The 24,236-nt window shown below is 31.6% G+C and overlaps 1 protein-coding gene across 1 annotated transcript in view; it reads right to left on the reverse strand.

Annotated features, from left to right (window-relative positions):
• Nucleotides 1-24,236, reverse strand: part of RpL6 (ribosomal protein L6) — a 208,346-nt gene that overhangs the window by 166,383 nt on the left and 17,727 nt on the right. The gene's annotated exons all lie outside the window — the stretch shown is intronic.

The raw sequence follows: 24,236 nt of genomic DNA on the forward strand, positions 1-24,236 counted from the left end.
ACTATAGAGTGGGTTGAAAGTAAATTTTCATCGATAAATTGAAACTATTCGCAGAGAAAGATAAGATATTAGATTTTATACTTTAGAGGAATATGTAAGGTATTAGAGATGGAGGGGACATTGGGCTGTTTATTACACTAGTCCCCAAAGTTTTATGAAAATGTTCGCTAGCTTAACAATTGTAAAGACTTTTATTGAATTATGATTAGTTAGTTTATTAAGTTGAGTGTCCGAACGTTTCCACCACTTATTGTGATCTTTAGAAGGGGTAATTTTGTGTTGCATTATTGGGGATATAAAACAAATTATTGGCAATTGTCCCCTTCTTACCCTGACTAAGAGGACTTTAACCATAGGTGCTACCCCAACCCCCCTAAAAAATAACAACTTACATTAGATTTTTATTTTAAACAAATTGTTTTTTTTTGTACGAGAGAAGAGCATTATTACAGGGGGTTTATATCCCTCCCACTCTCTCTATTATGATATTTTCAACTATATCTCTATAAATATAATATCTATTATGTATAAAGATTGTAAGTTCTTGAATATGTTAATGAATTTCCTCTCATTTTTCAACAAGACCTATCTGCAAAAGTTTTATTGAAAATGTTTCAATATTCCCTAAAATCTGGCATAATATCAACATTTATTTTATCCTCACACAAATTTTGGTTCTTTGTATACTTGCAAATTTAAATAGGATTTTCTTTAAAATTTATCTTGATTAAAGTTTTTAATAGTGGAGAAGGTAGGTTCGAATCTCGACCTTACACTGCGTCATAACTAAATGCATTAAACTTAATTGGTATTTGAGTAAAGCAAATGCTTTAGCCCAAAAAGAAACAACTTCTTGTCATAAACAGAATATACTTCGAGACAAAGTTCATGCAGTCAATAGGTCGGTTGTTTGTAAAACATATTAAAAGTACACCAAGATAAGATCTTGTGTTGCACTGTGTCCCAAAGAGTCTTATAAAAGAGGGGGGGGGGTCAAAATGGTCTAAGTACGGAGCTAGATTCTTCAAACTAGGTTTATAAGCCTAGTCCTATAAACAAATTTCAAGATGGTGTCTTAACTTAAATACAATAAAAGTAAGATTCTACATAAAAATCGACCAAATTAGACCAAAATAAGGCCTATAAATCCCATTTCCGCAGGTTTTTTTTACTTAACATAAAAATGGAAAAGAAGGTGTCTTAACTATTATTTTTTTTATTATGTTTTTAGTAAGTAGTCGATCTAAAATTTTCCATAGAATTTAGATATGCAAATTGTTTTTTCCTAGACCTCTTATTTTTAATGTAATTTAAGTTTTTAAAAAAAATTAAGTCTGTTTTGAGGTACTAAAACGCAACAAAAAAAGAAGAAAATTGCCATTATGAACAAAAACAGTAAGATATTTAATTTGACACCTTACTTTTTGAATTCTGTCAGGTAATTATTGAAAAAATCGATTTTTTTTAACCTTGGTTTAATCAAAACTTTGAACATAAATATATCTTAACACAGGAATAAAAAATTGTGGTTCATATATACCTTTAGAATCAGAAAAATATTACAAATCCATTGTATCCAATTTCTTTTATTGAAGTTTATTTACTATTTTGTAAACTTTTTTCTTCTTTTTTTTAGTTTCGTTTTAGTACCTTAAAACCGACCTAATTTTTTATAAAAAAAACTTAAATTACTTAAAAAATAAGAGGTCTACAAAAAAAACGATTGCAGATCTAAATTCTATGGAAAATTTTACATCTACTACTTACTAAAAACACCGACTAGCTATAAAAACAAAAGTTAAGACGCCTTCTTTTCCATTTTTATGTTAAGTAAAAAAAACCTGCGGTCTAATTTTTTGGTTTAATTTGGTCGATTTTTATGTAGAATCTTACTTTTATTGTATTTTTCTTGTGTTTTTTTCCCTTGAATACACTATGTCTTTTCATAAGGACACTATTTTTAAGATAATTTAGCAAGTTGGTGACCAAAACTCAAAAAACCTGTAATTTTGATATGTGACAACACAAAATATGAAAAAATGCACTTAACCCCTGCGAGCCACCCACCTAGCCCGCTACATTAGGATGTAGAAGCTATAGGACTCTAGGCTTATGTACCAATTTTCAAGAATCTAGCTCAATATTTAGACCATTTTGCTCACTGTTTAAGCTCAGGTGGTGGCATTACTCCCCCCCCCCCTTTTCTAACCATAACAAAGAATTTGAAACACTTTTACATAAAACAATTCAGCACTTAACAAAGAAATTTTAAAACAAATTACAAATACATATTATAATTAAATAAGTTTAGAACACCCAATCATAGTATTAGCCAATTTATACAGAGTTTGAACCACCCTAAAACATTATTTTGGAACACTCTAACTTAGTGTCGACCAATTTGTAAAGAGTTATGGAACCTTAAATAATTATTTGCTATTTGGACACCCTTACGTAAAATTGAATAATAGAAACTAAATTTTGTAAGATCCATAGAATCGGTAATTTCACTCTAATATAGTACTTTGAAACATTCTAACATAGTATTGATCATTTGGTACAGATATTAGAACACCCTAACAATATTCATTATTACATTATTACAACGGTATGACAATTTGGTACTGAGTTTAAAACACCCTTAAACAGTATTTTGAAACACCCTTGCATAACGTCAATTATTTGGTACAGAGTTTAGAACAACCCAACTTATTATTATGATACATCCTAGCAGAGTATTGACAAATTGGTGCTGAGTTTGGAAAGCCCTAACACAGAATTTTTGGAACGCCCTAACATAGTAATGCTCATTTGGTAGAGAGTTTGAAACACCTTAACACAGTACATTTGAACACCATAACATAGTATTTACCATTTGGTATAAAGTCTGAAACATCCTGAAATATTATTTTGAAACACCCTAACATAGTATTGATCATTTTACGTTTTGTTTAGGGACACCCTAACATAGTATTGACCATTCGGTACAGAGTTTGGCACTTGAAAAGTTGACAACAAAGTTCTTATACACAACAAATGTATTTATTTGCCAGGAATTAAATGATAAGTACATATAAAAAAAATAGTTATAATGTTTGTCTGTCTGTCTGTTTCTCTTTGTGTGTGTTTGTACAAAAAGATCTCGCTAACTGCTGAACAATATTACTTTTCTTTTTATAACATCTTCTTACAGGTCCCGGGAGGTTTTTTCTCATCCATATTGTATGAGAAATTTCAATTGCACCTGAAAAACTATTATAAAATTAGCAAATATTATGGGTAATCTAAAATGTTGTGATAATTGACGATAAACTGATGATATCCCTATTTATAACAAACAAAATTACCCCTTTTGTTGATTAAAATTATTGGTGAAAAAGTCCTTGCTCTCATTGAAGAAGTACAAAACTTTTTCTTATGGGGATAAAATCTTACAGGTTTAGTTTTCCTTTTTTCTGTGGCGCCTTGTGTATGATATCTAGATTAATATATATTTACTTACAAATCTGTATTATATGATCCCACACAAAAACTTAACAAGGAGGACAACATCAATAAAGGTAAAGCTCTCAACAACAATAATACAGAGAAGCATTGGCAATTATAATATAAGAACTGTTTGTCACGTAAGAAATAATACCTAATACTACAAAAGCGGCTACGCCTCTAGATTCTCTAGGAGCACTTAAGGTAGGGGGAGAGACATTATTAGTTTAAAAAAGGAAAAATACAAAAAATTTAGCGGCGACTCTCCATGGAGGGTGGTGTTTGCCCTTCCTTAAAATAGTTTTAAAGCTAATAAGAAGCTAGATTTCAAAGGAGAACCACATCGGTTCAGCGGTTAATGAGATCCTTAGGGACAGACAGACAGAATCACATAAACATGAGACATAGTGTTACTTTTATATAAAGATTATTAAATGTAATTATATGAGAAATTATTATTTAGTTTCTATAATATTTGGACTACAAACCTACATTATGATAAGAAATTATTACTTAAATGTACACATATATATACATATTGTGGAAAAGTTTCACTTTTAAAACATAGACCTTGTATTTGCAAAACTTTAAGTCAGTGTCAGCGAGGAAGGGGATATTGGACTTTAATTTATACTGGTTCCCAAAGTTTTATTCCATTCTTTGTAATTGTCAAAATCTTAAGCTGAAGACAAGAAAGCTTACTACTTTATATAATAGGATAATGAAATGCAGCTGTTTTAAGGGTTGCCAGCTTAATAATACAGACCGATTCAATAATTGTGTAAATATGTTATGATGTCTAACTTTAAAATGGTGTAATTATAGTTATATTTAGCCTAGAAAAATGATAAACATACCTATAGAAGCGTTAAATAATTCTCTTTTTGATAATATAAATATTTTTTAGAAACAAGAACAAGAACAATGCATAGCAGTGTAAAATATAAATTGATATTTTTTTCCAAAATTCAATTCCCTCTGGTGATGTTATAAATAAAATACCAAAAGTCAAATTTAGGTGGATGTTATATGAATATATACAGCTTCTTTACAGCCAAAAAAATTGGGGAAAAAAATATCATTTATGGAGCAACAACTAAAGTGGGTTTATCACAAAACCTCGATTTTTTAGTCAGCTGTTCTATAAACAACCAAGTTATTTCCTATATATTATAAAGCAATGCCAGGCGATTAAAATGAGGTATTAAGCACTTTCTAACTCTAAAAATTGATTCTTCTAGAGCAAAAATTAGTTTAGGATTTTTGGTGACTCAAATTTGAAATTTGATTTGTAGCAAGAGAAAAATATTAAAAAAACATCCTTTTTTTGATTTAAGAGGCAAATTAATGGTATCACTATATTCGCAAATGTCTTATATACAGTTTAATACACTTTTAAGTCCATTTTTTTGGGGGCTTTGAGTGAACGTCGAATAAGGTTGATTTTATCTCATGTAAAATCTTTTGGGTGTCACAAACCAGAAGACTACTAAACTATTCCAGTATTGATTTGAACCCGATTAATATAATATTAACTGAACCTGTTCTCAGCTATACTGAAAAAGTATGTATAGCATCGCATTACATACAGTTTTCTACGATTACTATGATAAAACCTGTTTTGCTAGTTCGAGTCTAACAAACTGGTTTATTACTGGTTTATTTTAGTCTATCAACCATTGTCTTATCCATTTATCATAATTGAATGCCTTTTCCAGTATGGCTTCAAAACCGATTAATATCCGCTGTAATATAGCCGTTTCAGAGCCATACTAAAAAATGATGTACCGTATATTTGACAATGCTCTACAAATAGTAATATCAAAATCAAAATTTTAATCTACTATCCGTGGAAGGCTGTCTTTAATACGATACGATAAATAAATACTACAATCAACATTGTTACAGTGGGAAAAAATTGCTTTAAAAAAAGATGAATAGGGTTCGGCCTTATTGGCATACTGATGGATAAAAGAACCATTATATCTCAGTTCAAATACTGAGCAACAGACGGACAAAAAGACAAATATCAGATGGAGAGTCTAACAAACAGATGGACATAAATAAAAGTACTTAATGGTTATAATCCTTTTTTCAAAAAAAAATATAAGTTTAGAACAAAGATATGAAGAAGAATATATGAAAGTTGAGTTATAAAAAGCAGAGTTACCTAGAACTATTGAATGTATATTTTTTTATTATGCTCCCCACTTCATAGAATTAACCCTTAACAGTCGGGCCCCTTGCCGCACCTTAATTATCTCAGTTCCTATTAAAGCTAGAGGGCAAAATTTTTTTGTGCAAGTCCCCTGTTTGATAATGAATTTCCGACCTTTTATAAGTCAAAGTCAATTATAACTTCCTTCCCCCTTTTATTTAACAAACCTTGTTTTTAAGTCCTAGCCGCAGCCATTATAGGTCCTAGTCCACAAATGAGCTGCAGCCCCAAAAATTGAGAAAAAAAATCTTTCTCGTATATTTTTAATGAATTTATGGTAAGTATGTCTGTATCTTTTTCTCATGAATTAAAAGACAAATTACTTAAATGCATAACTACAGACCTGATAATAGAGCTTCCGCGCTGCTGAAAAAATTACAAAAGCATTATCCAACCCCACATGACTAAGTCTATGTATATGAAACTCTATTTTGCAACGAAAACATGAAAGAAAAGATGATTTTTCTCATTTTGATAAATTGTTTCCTACAAGAGGGGAAGGAAAAGAGTTAAGCTTTATAGAACAAGTCAATTGGATTAACAAGGATAGTTGTGTCCGTTTGTAGTGCAGCTTAAGATCTCAATAACTACTTAACCGATTGAGTTTTCCTTTTTAAATAAACCTTACATAGGTTACATATGATGGTTTTATGCTATTTGGGACAAAGCCCATATTATCCTGTTGTGACGTCATAGATTTCGGGAAAGGGAAAGTACAACCCAATTTTTCATATCTTCTTTGAAGAGATTTTCTTCCCCCCCCCTTCCCTTTTTCTCTCGAAATTTATGACGTCACAACAGGAAAATATTGGCTTTGTCCTATTTGGTTTTCAGATTAAGTCTTTGGGGGGTCCTAGTCTATTTTTCTAACCCTTTTCTGCGAATACAGAGCCTCTTAGTGCTAGGGGCATAGCCGCTATTAATCTAAAAGATGAGAAAAATAGCAATTCTTACATAATCGCTTTAAAATTTGAATTTCTTTTTACTTTTTTTATGCTAAGATTCTCAACTTTATTTTTGGCTGTCTCCCTAACTTTATTTTATCTTCTATTCTATCTTAAAACCTTGCAAACAGTTTCCGAGAAGAAAGGTATGTTTAATCTAAAGTTAAATCTTTCAAGAACACAGTAATAGTGTCTGACTGATTATGACGTAACGAAAAAAATTAGCCAATGAGAGGCCACTTTAAATTTTACCATAAGTCAATAACGGCCTCTCATTGGCTAATTTTTTTTTGTTACGTCATAATCAGTCAGACACTATTACTGTGTTCATCTTTCAAAATTAATATAATTCTTTACGGACAGTCAACCCTTTGATTGCATAACCTTTGTAATGAAGTACTGTTTATAAGCCAGCACATCTATACGATTTGACATGCTTGACATAAAAGCAATAGATACAATCTTAAATGTTTGATTGTTTCAATAACAAAATGGATGGTCAAAACAGAAAAAGAAAGATAGAGTATATTTGCTTTTATTGGATAAAATTAATAAATCTTTCTTTAAAAAAGAATAATGATTATATTGTAGCATGACTGGCCAGCTGAAAACGAACTACTTAACATGTTTATTTTTCCCATAGCATTACGGACTGACGGAGGAATTGACGAATTTCTACTTAAAACAATGAAGGAGAGAATCTATTATCTCCACTGCACTGGTTATATTTCCTTTGAGCTGATTCAAACAGCCTAACCTTTCCAAAACAGTTGTAATTTTTTTAAGTAATCTGTTCAGCCGTTTGTGAGATCTCGTAGAACACACTTACGCACATCTAACTAACTACTTATAATTTAATATAATATGTCTATAGTGCCCTAGCAAAATGGGGATAGATGTCACTGCTTTTGGCATTGACGTCAGGAAATACTTTATACCCCATCTCTTTTCTATGGTGTTTCTTTCCCCCTTCCCCTTATCTTCTCCTCTACTATGACGTCAATAGAATAGGTATGCCAAAAGCTGTGACATCTATCCCCATTTTTCTAGGGCACTAAACACAGCTACAGAATTATTGTCTCTGTTCTTACCCAACCAACTTGCTGATTATAAAATAAGATATAAACAAACATCAAAGCAACCAAAATGCTTTAATATAATGTAAAGTGGTAAATTATGTGTCTGTTTATTACTTATAATCTCGAAAAATGCTTAACCTATTTTTATTTTAATAATTATATCTCTTTTTCATTTATTCATAAAGATTATAACTGGGTATACTATAGTTTTTTAGACTAACCAATGTTACCATTCAAGCGTCTGATATAGCAGCAATAGGATCCTTTTAGCATCTTTAGTATGATGCACTATAATAATCCAAACATCATTTGATCAAGGATCTTAAGGGATAAGATAATGGACGATAAATTGATATACAAATCAAATTTCATTAAAAATATTTAAAGTTTTTAAGCCATCGAATAAGATAACATGATTATAAAGCTTACCAGTGACATTTACATTTCATTGTCCCTTTCCGCCATTTAAAAAAAATAAAAGTTGGTATAGACTCAATTTGTGTTAGTTTGAAATAAGCAAAGCACTTGATTTAAAAATTATTAGGGGTCATGTTGTCTCAAATTCTCCTATCAAATCACGCAACCTCCCCCTAGTTGCGGTAGAAGGTAGATAATAGGTAGTTTGGATGCTTTGAACAAGTGTATAATACCAACACATCCCTTAATCCCAGACTCCTCTGAGGAGAGTGTCATTTATTAATGTGACTTAATCTGGGACACCTGCCATACTCAAAATCGGCGGGGTGAGGTAAGAACGAGGAGCTCTCATGACACAACGTGTCAACTCATAATATACTTGAACGTGGAGCTTAAGCTGGCCCTGGTGACTATTCAAAATTGTCTCGCCATACTCCAGGAGTCTTAGGCCCAAACACTAAGAAACTATGGCTAATCAAACAAAAAAAACTTTTAAAAATCTTATGGATAATGTTCTCAAATACAGGTTGCTTTAAATGTTAAAATAGACGTGACAATATTATCATCTTATTGATAATTATCATTGTCCTACGAATATACTTCAAAAATGCTTAAATCTTTATTCATACAAATATGGTAAAAACTTTACTAAACGTCTAAGCTACAAACAAAATAGTTATAACGTCACTTAAGGGAAAAATAAAAGAAGCTACGACTTGAAAATGACCTTTTTATACGGCAAGGCAAGTTTTGAAATATTTTTGTGAAATATTATCTTTATTTTTGCCAAACTTTTTATGATAATTTATTATTCAGTAGAGTTGAGGTAGAGAGAAATCAACATTTTTCTTTTGTTTTACAGTTTTTCTAGTGTCAGCGCCCTTAGCGTCAAGTTGCTCTAAATAAAATAGCCTGAAACCATCACGGAACGAAAGATTGTAAAATTAGCCTAAGACCATTTCAATAGTTAAATCTAAAAATCTGAAAGGCTTTAAAAAGCCTTTATATATAGTTTATTATTTATACTCCAACTGACGTCTAGGCCCCCAAAGGCACTTGAAATAAGAGAGGGGAAATTTCGTGTAGAAGGGTTAAGGTACTCTCCCCCAAAAAATAGTTATGAACCTTCTCTGTCCATTTAATAAGCTTCACTGCTAGGGAAAAGCATGTCTATCTAGCATTTTGTGATATTTTAAGGTACAGACACACAGACAGGTATACATTATGTAACTTTTGTATACATGTGTACTTTTTCACACTTTTTACTTTTTGTGGTTTCAAAATAAATAAAGTTTTTTTTATTAACAAGAATACAACTTTAGATTTGCATAATCACCAGGTCAATTAAGTTACAGCCATCTATCTTTCACACATACAAAATCAGATAAAAAGAACAGAATGGAGGAGGAGGGCGTTTATCACCACATCCCGCACATTAAATGTTAAGTAATACACCTAACAGCCAACCATTAAGATTAAACAACCGTTACCTGTTCTAACTTGTGCCTGTTTAATGGCCAAGGTAGTTCTACTGCAATATTTACAGTTTTTAACATCTCTAGTGTTACACCATGATGTTCAGAAATAAAAGTTTATGAAATTAGTTTTCTTCAAGGGAAAAAAAATATTTTTTTCACGTGCAAGTGATTTCCAAATGGTAAAGGTTGAAGACTTGAAAAGTTTTGAATTTCAAATCTAAGGATAAGATAAGATAAAACTGAAAACATGCGAAAACCATTTTTAGGGGTGCAACAAAGGGTGCAACATTTTAAGGACCATTTTACATTTCATATTTTCAAAACAGTTTCTGAAAATTTCATAGGTATACAACTATATTTGTTTATGGTGACTTTAAATAAAAGTAAAAATGGTAATTTTTGACAAAATATCGAAAAATCATTTTCTCGTATTCATTCGTATCCGGTGGAAAGGAACCGGTTCTCATCAATACGAAAAAACTATGTCTAGCATCGTATTATATACAGAAATAATAACTATTATTTAATCTTATACAAATTGACTATATGGCGATATTATAAAAAGTGGTTTTGGCTGATTTGTTTAAGTATTAAGCACAAGTTGGATTTAGATTTGTTTAAAACCTTCTTAGGACCTATAAGAAGTTAAACTGCAAAGGAGAACAATATCGGTTAAGTGTTTAGCGAAATCCTTCGGCACACACACACACATAATTCAAAGATCCTTCTATTTTGTTAAAAATTATTTAAATAATTAAAGTACCTAATTATACAATTTTCAGAAGTGAAAACAATTTTATGTACTCTTTATTTAAGCCAAAGTAAAGCTTTAAAATATAATAATTTGTAGGACTACTATTGAATATTGGTATTTCAATATACGTCACTATATATATATTGTAGGGTTTGTACATTCTAGGTATTTAAATGATACCCCACAAACCAACAAATATTTTAGAAAATCAATTAATCATTTTTATCGACATTGCATCAAATTAAAAACAGCTAAAACAACATGTCTGAGCACAGAATTTTTTCACATTTTTTTAATTTGATGGTGTTTTAACTTTGCTAATGATCTACTTTATTTACTAGCAACAATTATATTTATATTTTTGTAGGGAATAAATATCATATTATGAACCCGTTTAGACGAAAAAGAACAGTAAATTGAAATGTAAATATAAAGAATCATATTTTCTATGATAACTGCAACTCTGCTGTCTTTTACAACAATATAATTTTAAACATAACTACTCCTTACATATGGAATAATTACGCTAATGAAAATGATGTTCTTATGTTGTTAAGAAGAAACACAAGATATTTGAGTGTAGGTTATGGGTGTTTCTGTATGTAACTGCTATACAGTTAAGGACATCAATATGGAAAGTGATATATTATTTTTTATGTCCTAATAAAGTTAAAACGCAGTGGGCTAAAATAATGATACCCCATTTCATACCCTTGTACTTGATTAACAAACTGACCAATACACGAGTTCCATGTTAGCAACCTAAATTAACAAAAAAAATTCCCTGTCATATTCATGTATATTCTTCATCCAGTTTATGTTTATCCTAGAAAAAATCTTAAGTTAGCCTATGATTTTGAGTTTTAGAAGCCCTACATAGTTCCTTATATCTATGTAAAGGCAAGGGAACATCCTTTTTAAAAATGTCAGTAGGTTGCTAATCAGACTACAAATGTAAACCTATTCAATTATGTAACTATCAACATTATTAGTTCCTTTTATTAGACATGCACTTTCTTACTCATATCATTTTTATGGTTTGAATTATCAAAATGAATAGAGAATTATTATTGACATTGCTTATTGCAAATATAAATGTAACAAAAATAAATATTGCTTATTTTTAAGGTTGCAGCCAAATATTTGAAAAAATTATGATAGTTATTTCTTGCATCATATTATAAAACAGCTTTCCAAAAATGTACAATTGTAAGATTAAAACCAGTTTTTTAGCCCCGAGTTGCCAAAGTCATAGGCTAAAAAAATTAGTTTTAATCTTATGATTGTACATTTTATATTTGTAGAAGACTGTATATAATAGATGCTAGGCATAGTTTTCTTGTATGGATGAGAACCGGTTCTAATCCACTAGATATAGAATGGAACATAACAATACTTCCATGAAAGTTGGCTACACAACAGGCATTCAGATTTATCATAAAATCCAGTAATGAATATCAAATAAAACTCTTGGCATTTCTAGATTCCCAACTGTGCTAAGTTGGAATTTCTGTGAATATTCTAACTTGTAAGTGTGGAGAGGTATGTGGGTATGTGTGTGTGTGTAAGTTTTGGCGTGAGTGTGTTTGTGTGTAAGTGGGTTCAGTGAAGAGGAAAGTATGGTTTTTACTCTACAAACCTTGCATCTTAACCATTTAGATTTACATATATTTTTATTTGGATGTCTATATTTTTATTTTCTATTTTTACTTTAGCTAGCTTTTTCTTTTTTCAAAACATTCAAAACCTATCATTATTATAATTTAGTTTTATCATCATAATTAACTAATAGAAGCTCTTCTATAATATAAGGCATTTTTATACTTTATATAAGTAAAATTTTATCATTTTTCATTTCTAAAATTTTAACTTGTAATAGGTGTCCTCATTAAAAGATTCATAAGATCTATAAAATATTTTTTGTTTGGCGCATTAATTCATCTTTATTTGATTTCAAATAAGTAATAAATCTTTAACAAAAATCAATATATTATTTTCAGAGAATTAAAATAGTGTGTCTCTCCAAATTTAAATTGGTATAGATGGATAGATATATTTATTGAATGTCTGTCTTTCTTGTAAACATATTGTACCCCTCTGGTGGTTTTTACATTATAGGTTTTTATTGACAATAAAACCCAAGAGGGCATACAATATATGACTAAAAGATGTTCTTACTCACAAATTCGTGATTTAGTCAAATGATAGAAAATTACAACTGCCTAAAATCTAATTTAATTTTTTTTTTGACAAAGTTATATCAATCTTATAAAAAATGTAGTTCTTATATAATAAAAAATATATTTATTTATCCCTTCTGTAGCGATTAAAAAATATGCAAACAAGGTTTTGTTTTTGTACCTTACTTACTTCTTACACCAACCCTTTGATTACAAATCTTTTATCTTAAATATTTTCAACCAAGGAAGGCAATTAACTGTTCTTTATTTTGGACAAAGATTTTTAACAGCTTAGTTGTGAGTCAATTTTGACCTAACTCGGCCCCTACACATTCTCGACAACATTCAGACGTTTTTCCTGAGCTACAGTCAAAAGTACTTCACCTCCCCAACTGTGTAGTTTTGTAGGAACTCGTTGAGTTATTCTGGCAACAACAACATAAACTTAGTTCCTAAGACTTTACACATTAAAATCACAGTGGAGTTACATAGTAGACAATCTTGAAAATGAACTGTTATAGTCTTGAAATGCCAACCAAAAGAACAGCTTTCATAAAAATAAAGGAAAACAAGACATTAACTATGGAAATATACCTTCTTCAGGACATATGTCACCCAAGGAAACCGCAATACGTCATTTTATTGCCTATCAATGGAGTTTGCTAGTAAATAGACAAGAAAGATTGCGATAATTTATAATACAAAGTAGCTTGATGTATGTCTGTCCGCCTGAAAGCTTAATATCTCAGTAACCGCTGAACCGATCGGATTCTACTCTTCAGGGTATAAACCTGTTGGTCCCGTGGTGGTTTAAAGCTATTTTCTTGGGGTTGGGACACCCCCAACTAATCAAAAAATGAAAATTCCCCCCTCCCCCCCAAAAAACACTTGTTTTCTGGGTAAACTACTTCACATAAAATTAGCAGCACCAGAAATACTTATTTTTTTTAATTACCTCTGTGGGGCAACGCCCCTAGAGGCTAGGGGCAAAGCCGCTAGTGGATATGTATAATGTTAAAGCTCATTAACATGTAGAATAACCAAAACATATGAAAAGAAAATATTTTTTTACTATTTCTATCGCCCTTCTTTTTATCTTTCTCTGTAAAGTTAATATTTACCAGAGCTGGATCTTTAAATCATTTTAGTGGCGAGCCAGATCAGGGTGCGCCGAATTTCAGCCTATCACAGCGCGGCATTTCATAAAATGCTGTGCTCTCATTGGTGGAAAGTTGGCTCACCCCGATCTGACTCACCACTAAAATGATTTAAAGATCCAGCTCAGGAATGGGGTGAACATTGGGCTGTTAATTACATTAGTCCCCAAAGTTTTCAAATAAATTTTTCATATTTATTAGCTTAACAATTTTGGTGACTTTTATTGCAATTTGATTGGATGGTTTATTAAGTTGAGTACTCAACCGTTTTAACCACTAACAGAAGGGTGTAATTTTGTAAATTATCATTGGGGACGCATATCAATTTATCAGCCATTGTCTTATCACTTTTTAGATCCCTGATATTTTGACGCTTCTTATGTTAATAATTGTCCTTGTGACATACTTGACCAAATGTTACTGACATTAAAGCTAATCACAAACGGTTTATTAGGGACCCCTTAAAAATAAGGGTATCTTTAGCCTTACTTTAGTTTAGGGGAGATAGTCTACCCTTAAATTTAGTAATGTCAAGCTTAGGTAAAGATTTTGATAAGAATACTTTAGCCTTACATAAACCTATCATATCAATATAAGGTGCTCTAAGTTGTCTTCCTTTGCCAGCCCCCCCTCCACATCTACCCTTTTCAAACGATTTCCCCCACAATGAATAGCCGCCATAATACTTACCATTCCCCTCCTCCCCCCGTCCCTTGGTGTTCTTTCAATTGGGGTTATATAAGAAAATTTTCATTAGCAAAGTTTCATTAGACTTAGAGGCGTTAAAAATTATCATGAATGAGGCTGTATATTCTATTTTAAGTTTTCTACATTTTTTCCCTTAATCTTAATCTTGTTTTTACTACTAATTATGAGATTTTTTAGCTGATTAATAAAAACTCTTCCTATCTTTTAAGTAAAAGATTTAGGAATCCCTATCATAAGGTGGAATTTGTTCCACTGGCAAGAAATTTTGGTTTTTTGATAACCCGTTCTACCCCATCCCTTATCCTCCTTCCCCACTTTTGCTTTCATTACAAAATTCTTCCATCCAATCTTAACAACGCTACTCAATAATATAGCTCACCAAATTTACACATAAGCTGACGTTAAAATCGGAAATACATATCATTCATTATGAAAATAATATATCCAAGTGCGTCTGTCGATAAAAAGAGAAAGATGCAATTACTCATTTAGCTCTTTATTTTAAATTTTAAGTACAAAAATATCGTTTTCGGCTATTCCTTGGCCGATTTAGGCTTTTAATTATATCCTGTCCGAGACAAATTTAGATCTGTGACTAATCAAAAATCGGTTCAGTTAGAGGGATACCCAACGTCTCATTTTATTGCTGCCCGAAGTCTTATAAATACGTTGCAATTATATACAAAACCATAAATTGAGTTTAACAAAAGGAGTATACTACACATTTAAATCACGCCCCCACCGCGTGGTTTAGTTTGGCACTAGTTTGTTAACAACCTATCATAAACCCCTCTCCCTTTATGATGCCCCAGCCTTATAAATCCTCCCTTTTCATATAATTCTCCACCTAGGGTTACCTAAGGGTGTCGTTAATTTATTTTTAAAAAAATAATGAATAAAATTGTTTCTTAGCTTAACAATTTGATATATTTTTTTAACAAAAAATTTTGTGGATTAAATTAAACTTTAATACAATAGAAAAAAATCTTATAGAATCATATAGAACTAAAAGCATACTCTTTGTAATAAGTTTTAAATATAACTCTTTGTAGAATTTAATTTTCACATCGCCATAGTTATTCATTCAATTTAACAAAAAAGGATCAAAGATTCAGCACTTTTTCCATTTCAAATATTTGATTATGAGTCATGTGATTTATCTATATTTCATGTAGTGCCTGTATACCAAGCAAAGAAATCACTCTGTACAAAAAAAAATTTAAAATCTTACTTTATAAATCTTAAAGTTTAGAGAAGTAGAGAATTATGTATAACAAATATAGGATGTATGTCTGTGTGTGCATGGGAATTAAATAGAAACTTCATTTGAAACTAATTAAGGCCATAATATTTTTTTTAATTCAAGCTAAAAGAACGATTTGCTGTTTTATAAAATAACCAAAAAAATAATAAGGAAGTACAGCAGTACTACAGTATAATTAACCAATAGATATAATAGAACTAGATGGTCAATTGGGATCCATAATTTGTGAGACTTAACCCTTAACAGTTGGGCCCCTTGCCGCACCTTTATCAGTAGTTCAATGCCCCCCCCCCCCATTATCTCAGCTTCTATTAAAGCTAGAGGGCTAAAAAAAATTGTGCATGTCCCCTGTTTGATAATGAATTTTCGCTTCCTCCACACTTTTATTCAACAACCTTTGTTTTTACATCCTTTTTTACTTAGGGGGGGGATCACCAAAAAAAACATAAAAAAAAACTTGGGACAAAATAAAACTTTTTTTTCATCCCCTCCATTTTATTTTATTTGGGGGAGGGTTTCCTGAACCCCATAAAACATCCCCCCAAACCTGTAGTAGTACATCCTCATCCTTATACTAAAGTAACAGGAAGTTTGTGTGTCTGTCTGTGTGTCTGTACCAAAGGATCTCGCTAACCGCTGAACCGATTGGGTTCTCCTTAACAAGGTAATTTCTCATAAGTCCCGGGAAGGTTTATAACTATTTTCTTGGGGGGTGGGATACCCCCAACGCCCCCAAAAATGAAAAATACCCCCCCCCAAATTTTTTTTTAAATTTTTTAACTAAAATTAAAAATGATGATGGGGGGGGCACCCCCCCCACAAAAAAAAAATTTTCTACCCCAAAAAATTTTTTTTTACTTTTTCTTATAAAATCTAAAATAAGATATTGGGTAATCAAATTTGACTCCCCCTCCTCAAGTGCCCCTAGAGGCCTCTAGGGGCATAGCCGCTAGTAAGAAATATAGGTATACAAGTCAATTTCAGGTTCCATGTATAATTATGAAGGTCGTGATCCTCCAGGCATAGATGTCCAAGGGGGGGTGAAGTGGGGATTAACCCCCTCAAACAATTTGAGGAGGGATAAATACCCCCCCCCCCAAAATAAAAAATCTCTAACAAAAAAATTTTTGGCGCGCTTCCAGTGCATTTTTAATACTATTTATAATAATAAATTGAAAATTGAAGAAAAAAAAATTTGACAAGAAAAATCTTTGGATCATGGAAAGAAAACAAAGTCATTCCTAAATTAGGACAGAAGTCACCTTCCTAGGAAGGACATAAGTAGCCTTCCTTATGTGAGAATTTGTTAGATGAAGGGCATAACATGCCTCCCTTAACAAAGATTTTGCAAGATTGAGGACATAAGTAGCCTCCCTTCACCTCACAAAACCTAGCTTTTTGATTCTTCACATAGCAAAATCTTGCATAAAATTGGTTTTTGGTCCATCACATAGCAAAATATTGGAAAACTTAGCTTTTCTGTCCTTCACATAGCTAATTCTTGCAAAACATAGCAAATTCTTACAAAACATAGCAAATTCTTGCAAAACATAGCAAATTCTTGCAAAACATAGCAAATTCTTGCAAAACATAGCAAATTCTTGGAAAACTTAGCTTTTCTGTCCTTCACATAGCAAATTCTTGCAAAACATAGCAAATTCTTACAAAACATAGCAAATTCTTGCAAAACATAGCAAATTCTTACAAAACATAGCAAATTCTTGCAAAACATAGCAAATTCTTACAAAACATAGCAAATTCTTAGAAAACTTAGCTTTTCTATCCTTCACATAGCAAATTCTTGCAAAACATAGCAAATTCTTACAAAACATAGCTAATTCTTGCAAAACATAGCAAATTCTTGGAAAACTTAGCTTTTCTGTCCTTCACATAGCTAATTCTTGCAAAACATAGCAAATTCTTACAAAACATAGCAAATTCTTGCAAATTATAGCAAATTCTTACAAAACATAGCAAATTCTTGCAAAACATAGCAAATTCTTACAAAACATAGCAAATTCTTGCAAAACATAGCAAATTCTTGGAAAACTTAGCTTTTCTGTCCTTCACATAGCTAATTCTTGCAAAACATAGCAAATTCTTACAAAACATAGCAAATTCTTACAAAACATAGCAAATTCTTACAAAACATAGCAAATTCTTGCAAAACAAAGCAAATTCTTGCAAAACATAGCAAATTCTTGGAAAACTTAGCTTTTCTGTCCTTCACATAGCTAATTCTTGCAAAACATAGCAAATTCTTAAAAAACATAGCAAATTCTTGCAAAACATAGCAAATTCTTGCAAAACTTAGCTTTTCTGTCCTTCACATAGCTAATTCTTGCAAAACATAGCAAATTCTTACAAAACATAGCAAATTCTTGCAAAACATAGCAAATTCTTACAAAACATAGCAAATTCTTGCAAAACATAGCAAATTCTTACAAAACATAGCAAATTCTTGCAAAACATAGCAAATTCTTGCAAAACATAGCAAATTCTTGGAAAACTTAGCTTTTCTGTCCTTCACATAGCTAATTCTTGCAAAACATAGCAAATTCTTACAAAACATAGCAAATTTTTGCAAAATATAGCAAATTCTTGCAATATGGGTTCCAAACTCAAAAACAAATTTTCAGCGCGATCCAACCACTGGTTCTTGAGATACGGTGACCTGGTGTCCTTGTTACTGATGGTAAGATTTGGGAAATGGTTTGAATCCTTAGTAAATTTGGCTAAGTCCAAAAATTTTTTGACACTTAGAATATTTTTGACCTGGTGTCCTCTCAGTAGGTACGCTTGGTGTCACCTTGGTATTTCATGATTGAATGAGAATGTGTACTTGCTTTCTACCTGACTTTACTAGATAAGATACCTTTTATATTTTAAGTATACCTAAGTAATTTTATGTAACCCTAATTAAATAATTAAGAAATAAAATTTAAAAAAATATGAAAGATAAGTCTTAATTAGAGCAAAGTTTTTTTCGTCTACATAAATAGAAAAAAAGAAATATTATAGATAACTAAAAGTGTACTCATTGTAATAAATTTTGAATTATCACTCTTTAAATGTAGAATGAAATGATCACACATATTTTGTTGTTCATTCGTTTTAACGAAAAAAATAATTTGCAAATGTTTAGGACACCTGCCCATTTCCAATATTTGAATATGATTTGTGTTTTTAAAAGCGAAGCTTTTCTATAATTAAGGTCGGTCCGTCCGTCCGTCCGTCCATCCGAGATAGATAGCTTTTATTCGTTAATTTAGGCATGGAATTGTCCTATCGATTTCAAACTTTGCATGAGGATTCCTGTAGTAGTTGGGTACGATTTAGAAAGCGTAGCAACTCTATAATCAATACCAGAATGTCTGTACGTCCATTTTAAACATGTTGATTTTTTTACTTTTTTAACAACAAAGTGTTTTAATTATCCGTTTGATCTGATTTTTGGTATATTGATTCCTGGGACAACAAAGAACAATATTATAAGCGAAGCAACTCTATAATCAAGTCCAAAAATGTAAGTATGTCCATAAACATTATCCTGTTTTTAAGCAGTTTTTCAACAAATTTACCTACAATTTTGATTCGACATTTATACATTTATGTTCCGATTTTTTAGTTCAGATACTATACAAGTGTTAATGTCCGTTTGTCCTACCGTTTCAGTGCTTCGCTTTTATGGATGTTGTCATCCTTGTTTATATATATTGGGGAAGGTTAATTTACCATATTTTCTATTAAAAAAATCACCCTATAAAAATATTTTTAAGTAACCATTCTTTATAATTAGAAAAATCAAAAATATCTTTAAAGAGGCCTTAGATGGTTACTTGCTATTATTTATAACACAGATAGGATGTATGTGGCGGAATTTACAAGGAACCGTGCTCAAAAACTTTAAAAAGATAGGAATATTTTTCCAAAATTTTAGTTAGAAAAACAATTGGCTGTTTTAAGACATAACCCAAAAGGTACTCGTATATCATCAAACCTGCTTTTTCTTGACATAGCTTAATGTAACTAAGAACAAAATAGGAACCCCTAGTAAACTTTATAAGGTACCTTAAACCTTTCCTAAGTCTTACTTGACATTACTACATTTAGGAATACTTAACAATAACTAAGAAACTCCAAAGGTATACTTAACTAAAAGCTTATTTAAGCCTGACATAAGAAAATACCATTAGGGACACTTATCTTCGTTTGTGATTCTCACTATTATTATCATCAATAATAACATACCAGAGGACAGGAGAGAGGACAATGTCAGATAAATAAGTTCCATAAGACAATGGCAAATAAATTGATGTAAATTCCCAATAATGATACACAAAACTATACATTTTGTAGATTACAAGTAGTGGTTGAGACATTTGAAAACTAAACTTAATGAACCAAACAATCAAATTTCACTAGAAGTCCCAAAAGTTGTTGAGGCAACGAATTAGAAAATGACATTAAAAGTGTAGGGGACTAGTGTAATAAACAGCCCAATGTTCCCTCCTTTTCTGGACAATAACATAACACAGAACAGGAGAGTTGACAATGGTAGCTAAATAAACATACACTACGATAGATTTGACAATAAATATTTTTTTTGAAACAACGAATAAGATAACGTGGTTATAAAACTTTAGGTACGATTGTAATTTACAGTCCAATGTCAACTCCATCTATGCACAATTTTACTTAATAAAATCAAAAGGTAAGATTTAATTGTGTTCATTATTTTATCTACAATACTTTGAGCAGGCTAAAAAATAGATGTATATACAGATAACTACTTTCCTTCCTTCTTTAATGACCTTATTTGTCTGCTACCAAATTAATTCCTGCTACTTGGCTGTGTTATTAGTAATACACACCACACCATTGCAGGTTGATTTTCAATGTCCCAATTGAAAGTCTGCACAAGGACAGTGCGATGGGGAGATACAGTTATTTAACCCTTTCCATCTACAGTGTTTTACTCTAATAGCAAGCTTATAAAAAGAGTAATTGATAAAGGATGGAAGATTAAAACAACAAGGATGACAACATCCATAAAAGCGAGGCAATAAAACGGTAGGACAAACAGACATTAACACTTGTATAGTGTCTAAACTGAATAATCATAATATAAATGTATAAGAGTCAAAGCAAAATTGTAAGTAAATTTGTTGAAAAAAACTGCTTGATTCAGGATAATGTTTATGGACATACTTACATTTCTAGGACTTGATTTTAGAGTTGCTTCGCTTATTACATTATACTTTGTTGTCCCAGGAATCAATATACCAAAAATCAGATCAATCAGATGATTAGTTCACATAAAAATTTTCTGTTAAAAAAGTAAAAAAAATCAACATGTTTAAAATGGACGTACGGACATTTTAGTGATGATTATAGAGTTGCTACGCTTTATAAATCGTACCTAACTATTAAAGGAATCACCATGCAAAATTTAAAAATTGATAGGACAATTCTAACATGCCTAAATTAACGAAAAAAGATATCCGTTACGGACGGACTTACGGACGGACAGACCGACCCTAATTATAGAAAAGCTTCGCTTTTAAAAATCTGAGATTAGTTGGAGAGGGTGTTAACATTACATATTCAAATGTCAGAAAAACATCAAAATCAGAACTGGCAATAGTTAAAATGCCAATAAATCACAAAATATGATATTGTAGTATGCTATCTAGTTTACAATTATGTGTAATTTGATTTTAAAGATCCACATTTATGACCAATCTTTGCTATTGACAGTTTATTTTGTTGCAGTTTTGTAAAATTACTTGTTCAGAGTATATTGAAACAAACAAACGCACAAACATAGGAAAAATTTGCATTAAACTATCATTACGCTTTCTAGGACCTACAGGCACATAGATAGATAGATAATAGGAAGATTAAATATATATAGGTAGATAGATTTATGAATAAATACACATGTATTTATTAATCCTAATATATAAAGTAATAAACTTTTCTTTGTCTGTAGCGAAGGATCTCGCTAATCGCTGAACCGATATAGTCCTCCTTTACCGTGTAGCTACATATTGGTTTTGGGATGGTTTTTATTTTTATAAAATGGCTGGGTAGGTACGGTTTTAGGCAATTTTTCTGTCTTCCACCTTTCTTAGAATATAAAGTCCCTAGATGCTAGGGGACCATTCGCTAGTCCTTATAAGAAAGTAACAGGATGTTTGTCTATTTATCTGTCTTTTTGTACCGAAGGATCTCGCTAACCGCAGAACCCATATGTTTCTCCTTTACAGGCTGGCTTCTCATAGGTCCTGGGAAGGTTTAAAACTATTTTGGTGGAAATCGCTCAAAACCAAAATAAAACAACTCCCCCACAAAAAATATAATAGGGGCGTAGTGTACTAAACTTTTTTGGTTTGTTAAATTTTGCTAAACAATGAACTCGTTGAAGTCCCAATTTAAGAGAGACTTTGCATAAATCCCGTGATGGTTTTAGGCCATTTTTCTTTTACCTTCTTTTTCCTTTATAAACTATGCCTCTAGATACAAGAGCCTATTAGTATACTATTCAAATGACTGTGCAAATAATTCATTTACCAGGAAGGATTATATTCGGTACTGGGCCATCCTGAAATATCATAAACTGTATTACTATTGTGATATAAACAATTTTCTTCTCCCCATATAAACTTTCATTCAACTATCCACGGAAGGCTGTCTATAATACGATGCGATAAATAACTTATAATATGTCGTAAAATTTAAATATTAAAAATAGTGTTGCAATAGTTTGCACCCTTCTAGATTATCCAGTAAATGTCTTATATGACATAGTACATATAAGGATAGCAAATAGCAAGCCAGTATCAGTTGAGTAGTATCAGCTAGAGAGATTATTGCCAGGGCTCGGCAGCCGCTTATAATCCAACTATGTTGTAAATTCGATTGGGTATTTTAAAACTACCTAAACAGACGGATTGCACTGCTATGAACAGATTTAGATATTTAAGGGCAATATCTATCATAGTGCCCTATTGAGCACTTACCCATCTTTATTAAAAAAGAAGCTTTTCTATAATTAGGGTCGGTCCGTCTATCCGTCCGTACGTCCTTAACGGATAGCTTTTTTCGTTAATTTAGGCATGTTAGAATTGTCCTATCGATTTCAAACTTTGCATGGTGATTCCTGTAGAAGTTAGGTACGAGTTAGAAAGCGTAGCAATTCTATAATCATTACCAGAATGTCCGTACGTCCATTTTAAACATGTTGATTTTTTTTACATTTTTAACAAGAAATTTGTATGTGACCTTATTATCCGATTGGTCTGATTTTTAGTATACTGATTTCTGGGACAACAAAGTACAAAATTATAAGCGAAGCAACTCTATAATAAAATCCTAAAAATGTAAGTATGTCCTTAAACATTATCCTGTATCAAGCAGTTTTTCAACAAATTTACTTACAATTTTGCTTTGACTCTTTTACATTGACTCTCTTACATTTACATTCTGATTATTCAGTTCTGACATTATACAAGTGTTAATATCCGCTTGTCCTACCATTTCAGAGCTTCGCTTTTATGAATGTTGCCATCCTTGTTTTCAAATAAATTCAAAGAAGGGGAGTTTGTTTGTTAGCGGCTGCCTAGCCCAGATTTTAATTATAACGGGATAAGCATGATCCCTGAATTTATCATCAATGGAGCTGTGGCGTCGCTGCCGAGCCCTGAATTAATCATGAATGGAGCTGCAGCGTTGCTGCCGAGCCCTGATTGTAATGATTAGGACAGCAGTGGCGTGGCTGCCAAGCCCTGATTTTAATTACAAAGTGAGCTGTGAAATGGCTGCCGAGCCCTGAATTAATCATAAAGGCAGTTGTGGCGTTGCTGCAAAGCCTTGATTTTAATTACAAAGTAAGCTGTGAAATGACTGCCGAGCCCTGAATTAAGCATGAAGGCAGCTGTGGCCTGAACTAATCATGAATGGAGCTCTAGAGTGGCTGTCGAGCCCTGATTATAATGATGAAGCCATATAATTTGTTAAAACTGTAATTTTGCTGACTCTGCGGTGCTAGTGAAATGATTAAACAAGGATTGCATAATTAACATGAATATGTATTAGAGGACATGGAATAGTACTCTGAAAAATAAATGTAATAAAATCAATCATAAAACCAACGGCTCTTGGCCTTGCTAAAATTACATTTTTTTAGATAACTATAACTGGTAAACCTGGTAATAGGTCATCTTTAACGGAATACTACCCCCCTCCCCCTCTAATACTACTTTTTTAATAATATTTCTAAAAATCTGTCTTTATATCCTTCTGAGTACTTATCTATAATTAACTTTTTGTCTAACAGTGCAACTAATAATTTTATGAATAATCATAACTATAAAATATTACATAGTTTTGTTTATTTCTGTTCATTCTTGGCCTTGATCTTTTCATTAAATCTTGATTCGGTTGAACAAACTAGCAGTAAAAGCTTTATTGTAAAGGAGAACCCTCTTGATCCTGCGGTTAGCAAAATCCTACGGTACAAACACACAACCGTATGTATGTATTTTGA

Source organism: Acartia tonsa, chromosome 10 (assembly GCF_053477335.1).
Source record: "Acartia tonsa isolate MP-2025a chromosome 10, ASM5347733v1, whole genome shotgun sequence".
NCBI classification, from domain to species: domain Eukaryota; kingdom Metazoa; phylum Arthropoda; class Copepoda; order Calanoida; family Acartiidae; genus Acartia; species Acartia tonsa.